The sequence below is a fragment of the Manis pentadactyla genome, chromosome 9 (genome assembly GCF_030020395.1).
Source record: "Manis pentadactyla isolate mManPen7 chromosome 9, mManPen7.hap1, whole genome shotgun sequence".
NCBI classification, from domain to species: Eukaryota; Metazoa; Chordata; class Mammalia; order Pholidota; family Manidae; genus Manis; species Manis pentadactyla.
In genome coordinates this window covers 20,951,968-20,964,425 of record NC_080027.1, presented here as the reverse complement: position 1 = coordinate 20,964,425, position 12,458 = coordinate 20,951,968, and the positions used below count along the sequence as shown (strand labels likewise).

The following is a 12,458-nucleotide window of genomic DNA, read 5'->3' as shown; positions in this document are numbered from 1 at the left end:
AGGTAATGGAAACTTAAAGACATACAAATAAATTATTTGGAAAATAATTTAACCAAAGAGCTTTGATCTGGGTGTTTACAAGATATTTAACACATTGGTTCTGCTCTAGTTTACAGATGATCAAATCAGTGAAGTGGCTTGTTTAGGAAACAGGGACAAGGACATGTATTTGAAGGACCACACAAAATTCAGTTCTTAAATGTTTGCTACAATAACACCAGCTAAAAAGTCATTCAATATCTAAGGCTATCTAGGTGCCACTGTAAAATGTGTTTGAGTGAAAACATTTCAGATTGACAGCAGAGCCCAAGTAGGAGAACAAGACTCCTCTGCTGTAAAGGGTGATATTCTTTCTCTAATTCTGAGATGTGATGGGGGGACGTGTAGAGGTGGGAGAAAAAATGGGGAATGATTCCTTTAGTCCTAATATCTCCCCAATTAACCCATGCTCTTTTGGAGTTTTACCTCTGAATTAGGTACTATCTTGAACACCAGTGTGGTAGGATTGGGACTGAATCAGACTAAAGTCCAAGCAAAATGAATGCCAGTCTCAGAGATAGAAAATATATCTTCTAGTTGGCACATTGCTCTCTCATAAGATGACTGTAATGCATGGAAAATCAGACTGATCTGCATCCTAGCTCCTATGGCAAATCAAATTCTAAAGTGTGAGCTAAAAAGAAGGAAATGTTAAGTCTATTACATGAAGTATTTTTAAGCTCAGTAAAATATGTCTGAAAAATAGGATCAACTAAGTTGTAACATTTGTGAGATCCTATTGCCTAAATTTGTGAAAACGGAGGATGAATTAATGGAAACACTGGGGAATTCGTGATTCAGCTAGGGGCTTGGGCCAATGACATGCGAGGTATTACTGTCCATAGCAAGTCAGGGAAAGCTAATATCAAAATATTTTACCCTTTGTAACTCAATCCTAACTGTTTCCTTCACTCTCTATATCCATGACTCACACGTGTCTCATAGTATACCCACCACCAATAGGTGGCAAACGTTACTGTCCAAGTAAGACATTCTCAGTGTCTGTGTGATGAGTCAATGTGATGGGTCAGCTCATTCATCTCAGTTCCTTATTTCTGCCCAGGCACCGGTATCCCTAACATAAGGTAGCCCATGATACCACATGCAGTATGACACAAGCAATTAACTCCAAACTGCTGGAACAAACAGTAATGATTCTCACTGCTTCTGTAAGTGTGTGGCTCTTTCTTAAGGGGCAGAAAATTAAACCTAACTTGATAATCCTCTCTAAAAATGTGCAATGAATTAGAAAAGCAACAACAAAATTGGGTCTGAATCTACTTTCAACTCACTGTAACTCTCACCTTCTATAAGTCACTTTTCCTCTTAGGGTCTATTTCCATTGTGTCAAAAGAGGGGTTTGAACTGGATAATCTGCATTGTACATTCCAGCTACCGCATTCTGTATCCATATTGATTTGATTCTTTCAATGCACAAACCTCCTTCTATCTATGGGGATATTAAAAAAGAATAACAGGTAGCCAGAGATATATGTATTCATATCAAAAGACTAAATGATAACACTGGGTTAATCTTACCCAAAATGGGGATGGTAATGGTGACAGATAATGACAGATAGCATGGAATGCAGAAGCCCCAACACCATTACACAGGTTCTGTTTAGCTGTCCTTCTGTTCTGCATTTTCACTTTAAGAGACACTTCATAAAACTGCATATCCAGCTTAATCACCAAAGAAATCGCATACTCTATATAATGGCTGAAATTAAAGTGACAGACAACATTAAGTATTGGTAAGGAGGTAGAACAGCCAGAACACCCACACACTGAAAACCTGATGGTAGCAGTGTGGCTCAACATAATTCTTTGGAAATCTGTGTCATGATATTTACTAAATCTACATTTTATACATACCTGCATGCCCACACATTTTCAATGCCTGGTTTTATATGCAAGATAAGTGAGATTATGTCTCTATCCAAAGATGTACTACAATGTTCACACTAACAGTACTGGTAACAGAAAAAGGAAAATCTCAACTGCCTATCAATATTAAAATAGATGCATAATGATATTTTTACAAAGAGTATTATTTAGCAATAAGAATGCACTGAAATTGCATGTGACAACATGAATGGGCTGCACACATATATCACTGAATAAAGCACTATTTGCTCTAGGCTTCACCTTATGTATGGTCCAAAACAAGAGCTAAACCAAGCTAATCTATCATGATGAAAATGAAGACAGTATTTACCTTTTGGGGGTAAGAGATTAGTGATTCAGGATTTATACAATAAAGTCCAGTATATTTTTGTGGAATAAGTGATATAACTTGTGTATAATATTTCAATGAATAATTATCAGTAAGTAATTCCAATGAATAATAATTGTTTTAAAAGTAAAGATATCTTATTCATACAATGAACACTCTCGATATTGTTTTCAGCAGCCAGGAGACCTGGTGAACCTGGCACTCCTTGATGCCATTATCATGTACTGAACTTACTCGGAATGGCCCATGTTTAGGGCCATACAACTTTCCAGAAGAAGGAGTTTATCAGTAGACAGTTGGCTAGATAGTATTATGTATAGAATCATAGTGTCACCAGAGAAATCATGTAGACACTGATGTTTTTTCTCACTTGTCTCTGATGTCTTAAATTCCACTGTCATTTTCTTCCATGATGTAAGAAAGCCAAGTTCAATTAAATAGAAATCCCTTAAGGAGGTTAATGATCCAATTTTTAATAATAACTTAGCCACTAAGGCTCAGGTTTCAAGGGAGAGTGTTGGAGAAAAGTTATACTAAATGCTCTGCAGAGGCAATCCTGCTTAGAAAGCCCATCCCGAAGAGCTTTGTCATCCCTGAAGACAGAGAAGTGCCTGGCAGGAAAATCAGATTGGAAAGGAATCAGAACAAAGTGAAGGAGGACAAATCCCATTCCTTCAAATACGTACCAGAGAAGTAAAGAATGGGAGTAAAGCCTGGGTAACACAAATACCTCAATGCCTTCTGTTTGATCGGTGGTAAACTAATACAATTTCTTAGAGTTTGACTTCAACATAGCAAAAAATTAAGTATTTGTATTGCCATCATCACACAAATAATAAAAAGGGGAAGCCATTGAAATGTATCACCAAGGTGCCCTTTACCCCAAGTCAAATACTTCATTTTAATGGTGTTAGCCTAAGGTGTGGTCTAGTTTAATAGGACCCTGAAAGAAGGCTCTGTCTTTGCCTCATTCCCACTTAGACTTCAGAAGAAATAAATCACCTGGAGCACATCTATACATGCACTGGCTGATGCTTATCATCACAGAAATTATTGTATACACATAAATTTTGCATTTAATGCTTTTTTGTGATAATGAATTAACTGCAATAAGGTAGAAAGTAAGCAGGAATACATTTTTGTATGTTATGATCAGGAGTAGAATTTAATGAACATATAGAAGTGCTTGCTTGTCAGTGTTCTGAAATGATTCACATGTGAAAAATCTCCAAATACATCCAACACAGAGAGTATCTCTCAGGGCTGCCACATTGCTCATCTTCAGGGGCACCATTTTACTTATTCTCTGTGCTCCCTGGAATTGTGCAACTCAGTATTTATTTGGTATATTTATCTACTGGAATATGACTACCACCATATCATCTGCATTGCATCACATAATTATTATTCCTTTTTTGTGGTGAGAACATTTAAGATCTAGTCATTTTGCCAACTTTAAAATGTAAAATACACTATTTTAATTATAATTGCAATGTTGTGCATTAAATCTCCAAAACTTACCTTATAATTGCACATTTTTGCCCTTTGGCCAACACCTCCCCAGTTGCCCCACCCTCTAGCCCCTGGTAACCACTGTTCTATGCTCTGTTTATATGAGTTTGGCCCTTTTAGGTTAGATGTGTGAGCCATATCACACAGTATTTGTCTTTCTCTGTTTGACTTTTATCACTTAGCATAATGCTCTGAAGTCCATTACATTGTAGTCAGGTAACTATTAAAAGAAAGCTCAGTCATGCAAAACTGAATGCACATGTGTATGGGAGAACATATTCATAAAGGACAGATCCGATAAAGGATTGACATTCAAAATATACAAAGAGCTCACATGCCTCAACAAACAAAAAGCAAATAATCCAATTTAAAAAATGGGCAGAGGAGCTGAATAGACAGTTCTCTAAAGAAGAAATCCTGATGGCCAACAGGCACATGAAAAGATGCTCCACATTGCTAATCATCAGAGAAATGCAAATTAAAACCACAATGAGATACCACCTCACACCAGTAAGGATTGCCACCACCCAAAAGACAAACAACAACAAATGTTGGAGAGGTTGTGGAGAAAGGGGAACCCTCCTACATTGATGGTGGGAATGTAAACTAGTTCAACCATTGTGGAAAGCAGTATGGAGGTTCCTCAGAATGCTCAAAATAGAAATACCATTTAACCCCAGAATTCCACTTCTAGGAATTTACCCTAAGAATGCAGCACTCCAGTTTGAAAAAGACAGATGCACCCCTATGTTTATCGCTGCACTGTTTACAATAGCCAAGATATGGAAACAACCTAAATGTCCATCAGTAGATGAATGGATGAAGAAGAAGTGGTACATATACACAATGGAATACTACTCAGCCATAAGAAAAAACAGTCCCTACCATTTGCCACAACATGCATGGAGCTAGAGGGTATTATGCTCAGTGAAATAAGCCAGGCGGAGAAGGACAAGTACCAAATGATTTCACTCACATGTGGAGTATAAGAATAAAGGAAAACTGAAGGAACAAAACAGCAGCAGAAGCACAGAACCCAAGAATGGACTAATAGTTACCAAAGGGAAAGGGACTGAGGATGATGGATGGGAACGGAGGGATAAGGGCGGGGAAAAAGAAAGAGGGCATTACGATTAGCATGTATAGTGCATGGGGGGCACGGGGAGGGCTGTGCAACACAGAGGAGACAAGTAGTGATTTTACAGCATCTTACTAAGCAGATGGACAGTGACTGTGAAGGCGTATGTGAGGGGGACTTGGTGAAGGGGGGAACCTAGTAAACATAATGTTCTTTCTGTAATTGTAGATTAATGATACAAAAAAAAAAACCAAACTGAATGTACATGGAACTCCAGAAGTTTACTGATTATTTCTGGATCTCAAGTTCAGAATCTGTACAATATGGGTGTTAAAAATCGAAGGTAATATTTGTAATACATGACAATATGTATGGACATAATTTGAATGACATAAGAAACATATCAACTGTTTAGAAAGGTCTCCACAATGGTCAATATTTAATTCCATACTTCGGCATCACAATTCTAGGGCCGAGTGAAGAGGTGTTTAAACAGCCTATTGGTAGAAGGGGGCGTAAAGATGTTTTATGAGGCAGAATAATGGGGACAGGTTTTAACTTTCTGCCCCAATGAAGGCATCCAGTGAAATCAGGGACCAACATTGTTGACCAAGATGCAAGAAGGAGGTTATGGGGGGAGATGCACAATTCACACTTCCACTACCTCCCAATTCTCAAAGTACTACCAAAAACAATAGCACACAAAACTTATTTTGGAAATACACAGAATGTCTTTTTTTTAAAGCATTAACCCAACACACTTTTTAAAATAAGATTGTCCTTGTAAATATGAAGTACATTAGTAGAAACAACCTTCAAAGGTTTTTATTTCTACTCTTTGTTGAACACCCACCAGTCTAACAACAGGAAAATAACACATTTACTGAGTCATTATTCATGCACTTCCTATGCTAAGGATTGCAGGAATGTAGAAAGACACATATATAAATAGATAAAGTACCTAATTCAATAAAGAGTGTATGAGATAAAGTGGATATTATACTGTTGAAAGAGGGCAGAATATGCCACCCCAAAATATGCCATTTTGGCATAATAATTATTTTGAATTAAAGTTACTTAAGAAACAGGAGGACAGAAGGACAGCCTGACCCTGCCTGACCCCACTTTGTTTAACTAAACATAGGAAGTAAATCTCCCATGTGAAAGGTTCCCTCCCTGCACCAGGAGGGTATAAGGCACACTCATCACCAGAAACAGGGAATTGAGAACCCAGATGGCTGTATGAAATGTCGAAGAAAGAAAATCCTAAGGTAAAACTCCAGAAAAGAGTTATTAGGCTTTTATTTGAGACCCAGGTTTAGGACAGCGGTCCAGGAAACACATTCCTGTGGAAGAAGGAAGTCCTCAGGAGAAGAGAGCTTTCTTACAAGGTTATATATGCTTCCTAACAAAGGATACAAGTCATGATGTGAATTGTTCCATAGTACAGATTAATACATACCAAAATCAGCAGTACTGAGTATTTTTCTGATCATTAGTCAAATGTACAATGGTTGCCCTACAGACTACAAATTACTCCTTTGCTTTAGATAACCCAAGTTTTAAGTCCAGGAACGTGTATTCTTAGCCTTTTGGATTTTTTTCTCTGACAAAATAAACCTGGTTACTTCACAAATTTACTACCCCAAGTCCAAATTCCTTTGTCTCATCAATTTGTCATCAATGTATTGTTTCCTTGTCTAAAAGGTTTAAAAGCTGCCTGCTTCAGTCACTTAATTTGAGTCTCATATTTTTTAAGGTGCTTCCCTGCATACACTACTAAATTTGTTTTTCTCCTGTTAGTCTGTCATATCAGTTTAATCATTAGGCCAGGCAAAGAATTTAGGAGGGAAAAAGGAAAAGTTATCCACCATTACACAGTCAAAAAAATGTGAAGGTGGTTGACGTATACTTCAGGGAAATGAATCAGGCGAGGACTAAGGGCGAGATGAAGTAGGTGGTTCAGAAATGGAAGAAACCGTGTTTTGGAACCAAGTTGGGTCCATTTGCACATATGCATCTGAGAAGCAATTGTAAGATTGCTGGAAAAGGAGATAAGAGCCTGGCTCCAATCTGTCTCCCTGACCTTAAGTAGAGTACAGAATCTTTATAGAAGGTTTATGCATATTCAGCAGAGGCTTATGCATATTTAGCAGGGACTGGTGAGATTTACAGAGTTGGGGCAGGACTTTTCTTTTGCACCTGGGAGCATGTGAACAGGTTATTACTCACACTGGGTGTTCAAAAAATGGCAGCTAAACCACCCAGAGGTTGAGGTTTTAGTAGGGTAATGAATGTAGTAAGTTAAGGTCACTTCAGATTGTTTCTGTGCAGGCTCAGGGGAGGGTCAGTGGGCTGGACCATCTGGGTCCATCTGCTCTGAGTGAAGCTGGATCTAAGGGTGAAAGAGATGTGAACTCAACAGTCCAAGCAGGTGTATTGAGAGGGACCCCTCTATTGAGAGGGACCCCTCTATTCTGGCCAGCAGAACAAAGAAGGTGTCTCTTACAGGCCAAGAGGCTTTTTACGGCCAGGTTTTTTGGCAGGCTCTTTGAGGGGAAGGGTCAGGGGAAAGTGGGCTTGTGGCTTGCTGACATATCCTCTGGATAATGCTTGTAGCCTAAGTAAGATGAAACCTAGGTCTCTCTGAGATGGGGTGGGCTTATTTGAAAGGTGGTACTCAGGTCCTGATTCTATCAAAGTGAGACAGGGACCATGGGTTTAGAGTAGGGTGAGGGCTCTTGGAATAAACAAAGCAAGATAATCCACTGTGGGATTTGCTTTGGCCTGCTGGGGGGCCCAGCTTGTTTTTCTGACTTTCCCCAGGTTTGCTTTTCTTCCTCCAGCCCTAATCAAGTGATTTGCCACATGGGCAGTTCAACAAGCAAGTCCAAAACAAACAGGAAGGATTCCATTGAAAGTAAGATTGCATTTAAAAACCCAATTTGTTAAAATGTAACTTTCTTAACATACTCTTTAACAAACAGACAATAACTCAGCCCACCTTGGGAGCAAAGCATGCAGTCTTGATTGATATCTTCCCAGACCAGGAAGCTGCTATCCTGGAAGGAAATCAGAGCAGTAAAGTTCTTGTAAATAACCAGGAAGACTAATTAGAAACTTAATGTGTCTTCAAAGATAAACATTCTGGGACCACTTAGCAGGTGTACATCCCTATCCCTTTGTCTCTAAACAGCCTATAAAACCCCTAGACAACCACCACCCCAGGGCTCTCTTGTCCCCCTGGCTAGAGCCAGGCGCTCTGTCCTCTAACTTTATCTCTGAATAAAAGCCCCTCACTTGCTCTTCTATCTTGACTGTTTGCAAACTCCTGGAACAAGAACCCCAGCATCACAAGGGTGCTGCAAAACAACTTGCGATTTCTTTGTCATAGAAAAGACAGCAGGGAGTTTGGTAATGCATTTTAACACAGTGATTAACAGGGGCAGGAAATGACTGCTTTGCCTTTTAATTAGAAAGCCCCAATTTCAGTATGTTACTCAAACCCAGTCTTTGTCACCAAAGTCAAATCACAAAACACAGTGACAAGGTTGTGAGGAAAGATAAGAAATAGTTTATTATTTTGCCAGCAAATGAGGGAGTGGCAGGTTCAAGGCTGAAAGAGCCACCATCCTCCCGAGCACAAGTGGCTCAGGGCTTTTAAAGGGGGAATTGTGGGAGAGCTTCTGTGTTGTTTGTGACCACAGACACATAAGGAGCAGCTTGCAAGCACCTAAGCAGGGATTCTTGCACCAATTTCCTTTTTGTTTCTTTATTATTTCCTCCTCAGTATTCAGGGAAAGGACGGCTTGGGTTCTGCAAAATCCTGTGTTGCCTCTGACCCTGAGACTCAGAAAACAGGGAGAAGGAAGAGCAACTGCCATCTGTTAGTAGTTACAAAGTATTTTTGGGAGCTATCTGTGCTCATTTTCAAGTTAATGTTAGTGTTAAATTTTAAATCCCAACAATTTAAGTCAGTTTTCCTCTGTTTACAAACAGGATGAACAATGAAAAAGGTACAAGGTCATTAAGGAGAGGATTTGTTTGAACTTCATCAGGTATCTTGTTTTACTGGAGGAGGCTATAGATTCATGGTAGTCCTAAAGCATAGCAGTAAAATAAATTCTGGTCAAGTTCTGACATAGATCAAACTGGTGAGAAGAGTGAAGAGTTAGAAGGTCAGCCTTTGCTAAAGTTGTAACATTCACAGGGGAGAAATACAGAGCCAGAAATGGAATTAATCATGTTCTCATAACCTAAAACAAAAGGCAGAGTCTTTAGAGGCTAAAGTCCCAGCAGTCAGGAGGTAGAAATAAAATGCAACCTGCCTGCTTTTCATGCACCAGAGATAAAGACAAAGACTTGCTCATTTCAGGTAAGTTTCTAACTGGCTAAATTTAAAGACTATAGGGAAGAAAAAACCCTTAAAATTTTGGAAAAATGAGCAGTCGAGTACTGAGGATTTTGTAAGTGAATAATTTTAAACCTGCTCACTTTATTAAATAAATTCTGCAATTTAATGGCCAAACTGATGTTTTTGGTTAGACCTATATGAATTTGACTGACTTCATTTATCATTTGTATAAGGATATTAAATATTTTACTTACTTATATTATTATCAAGATTGATATGTAAACCATTAATTTTTTTATCACTCTGCAAGTGATATGATACATGTCACTATAAGATCTGTTCTAATTTTATCAAGTAATAATAATGATAACACATTAAAAATAACAACATATGGAAATCCATGTGCATATGGACCACATATCTTAATATTTAAGTCTAGAAAAATAAAAAGCAGACTCATCACCCATATTGAAATATATTAAAACATGCACACAAACACACACAAACATATACATGGTGGTTACATAAATACAAGCTGAAAATCATATTATATCAGGTACATTTATTTATCCTCATCCTATTTTCATTCTAATGGAAAAGACAACTTAAAATTCAAAGATATGAAAATGTATGCTCTATAATCTGTTGTTTCTGCTTTTTATCACTTTGACTTTCAAAGGATTTGTCCTTTGGCAAAGGTCAGTCATACAAATAGGCTCTAATTCTGTGGCAAACCAGTTAAGATGAGTAAGAGAACAGTTCTGCAAGTCCTGTGTCATGTTTCAGTAAACACTAACGCCACTATATACCAAAAATGGTACCATAGTAACTTTCACTAATTAACTTACATGCAATATCACTGCCAGTGACACACTCAACGTCTTTTCTTTTATAAAGCAATAAATGTGATCCTTTTTATCTAACATATATTGTCTAGTGTTTTCTGGCTTTTTCTCCTTAACTGTTGTTTTGAATCTAGAATGAACTTCCAGTTTATTCAAATCTACTATCTGGCATTGGGCAACAAGCCAAGACTGGTAACATATCTCAGGAAGGACATACAGATTTAAAATCAAAGTTTACCAATTTCCTATCCCAGGCATTTTTAGTTTTTCATAACACAATAATGCCTCTTTAACACTTGAGCTATTTGCAAAAAGTAAAGAAGGCAATTTAATAATTTCATGTCTTGTCTTACAGATATATTTTGGGTATCCAGAGGAAACAAATCCTGATCTATCATTTTCTTGATCATTTTTGAAACATTTAGAACAAAGAAGAATGGACAAGGGAAATTGCTCTTCCTTGACTGAATTCTTTTTCTTGGGAATTACTAATAACACTGAGGTCAAGGTGACTCTTCATCATGTTTCTAATTGTTTATATCATTGATCTTCTGGCAAATCTAGGAATGATCATTATAATTAGAATGGATTCCCAGCTGCACACGCCGATGTACTTTTTCCTCAGCCACCTCTCCTTCTGTGACCTCTGCTATTCCACAGCAGTTGCACCCAAGATGCTGGTGGACATATTTGCCAAAAACAAATCAATTCCCATCGTTGGCTGTGCTTTGCAATTCTTAATCTTCTGTATATTTGTAGATTCTGAGTGTCTGCTGCTGGCGGTGATGGCCTTTGACCGGTACAAGGCCATTAGCAACCCCTTGCTCTACACAGTCAACATGTCCAGCACAGTGTGCTCCCTGCTCACGGCTGGGGTTTACATGGTGGGGATGGCGGATGCTCTCATACACACGACACTAGCATTCCGCTTATGTTTCTGTGGGTCAAATGAGATTAACCATTTCTTCTGTGATGTCCCACCCCTCCTATTGCTGTCTTGCTCAGATACACAGCTCAATGAGCTAATGATATTCACCATATTTGGCTTCATCGAATTAAGCACCATTTCAGGAGTTCTTGTCTCTTATTGTTACATATTCCTATCGGTTTTGAAGATCCACTCTGCTGAGGGGAGGCTCAAAGCTTTCTCCACCTGCACCTCCCACTTAACTGCTGTTGCAATTTTTCAGGGAACTATGCTCTTCATGTATTTCAGGCCAAGCTCTGCCTACTCCCTAGATCAAGACAAAATGACCTCACTGTTCTATACACTTGTGATTCCCATGCTTAACCCTCTGATTTACAGCCTGCGGAACCAGGATGTGAAGGGGGCCCTGGAAAAACTAAAAAAAAAAAAAAGATTGGATTTAAGAAAATAGGTATATAGTATTTAAAAATGTAATTTGGGGGAGGAAGAATTTTCCTCTATCCTTCAAGTTTCTTGTAGCTTATCAAAGAATCAAATTAACATGAGGTTAACAATAGAAAAGGAAAAAAAAAAGGAAAGGTTTAATTATGTATGTATAGAATCCCAACAATGAAATTGAGACCCAAACAGATGGCAGATGCAGACAGCTTTTATGCATCATAGACAAAGAAGCACAAATCTGTGAGGATTCCACAGGACAAACAGGCTCAGGATCTTTGTTTAGTAAGGAATTCTCAGCAGCATTTGAACTGGGTTAGTGTATTAGTAAAAAGTAACAAGGTTTGTTTACATCAACTTCTTTGGCTTTGAAATGTCTTTTCTGATAAGAATATCTCCCTGTGTCCTGGTGCAGGGAGGGCACCTTTCCCCTGGGAGAATTATTTCCTGGTTTCAAGGCCAGGGGGGCAGAGGAGGGTCAGCAAATCCCTTCTACTTGTGCTTTCTTAGTCCTTTTAATTCCAAGTAGTCAATATGCCAAAGTGACACATTTTGGTGCAGCCCTTGGTTCCTACACATTTACATATATATATATATATATACACTCACACAGACACCCTTTTGTTTTTTAAATCATTTATTATACTACAAAGGGTCTCAGATACCTCAGTGAATACAATAAATAGTGTGCTAAGCCCAAGTCATACCAATATTTTGGAGTTTCTTAAATATACTATAATTTGTTGCATGTCTTCAATTTAAGTAAGGTGTTCTCTATCTTGGGAACACTTTCCAATCTCTATCTTTTTATGCCAATTTTCATTTGTTTGATGTTCATTTTATGTATTAACTTAATTGTTCTAAGAGTTATTAATGCTTGGAATGCACTTGTAATTCTAGGTGCTGTGCTTTTCATAATGGATCCAGTAGTTCCTATACTAATGGATCCTAAAATGTGGAAATGAGAGTCATTCATTCACTAATCTTACAGATAATTCATAATACACTACATATCAGTTGAAGTATAT

General features: G+C 38.1%; 1 pseudogene; it reads left to right on the top strand.

Annotated features, from left to right (window-relative positions):
- The first annotated feature begins 10,482 nt into the window (after positions 1–10,482).
- Positions 10,483–11,443, top strand: LOC118908030 (olfactory receptor 5W2-like; annotated as a pseudogene).
- The last annotated feature ends 1,015 nt before the right edge of the window (positions 11,444–12,458 follow it).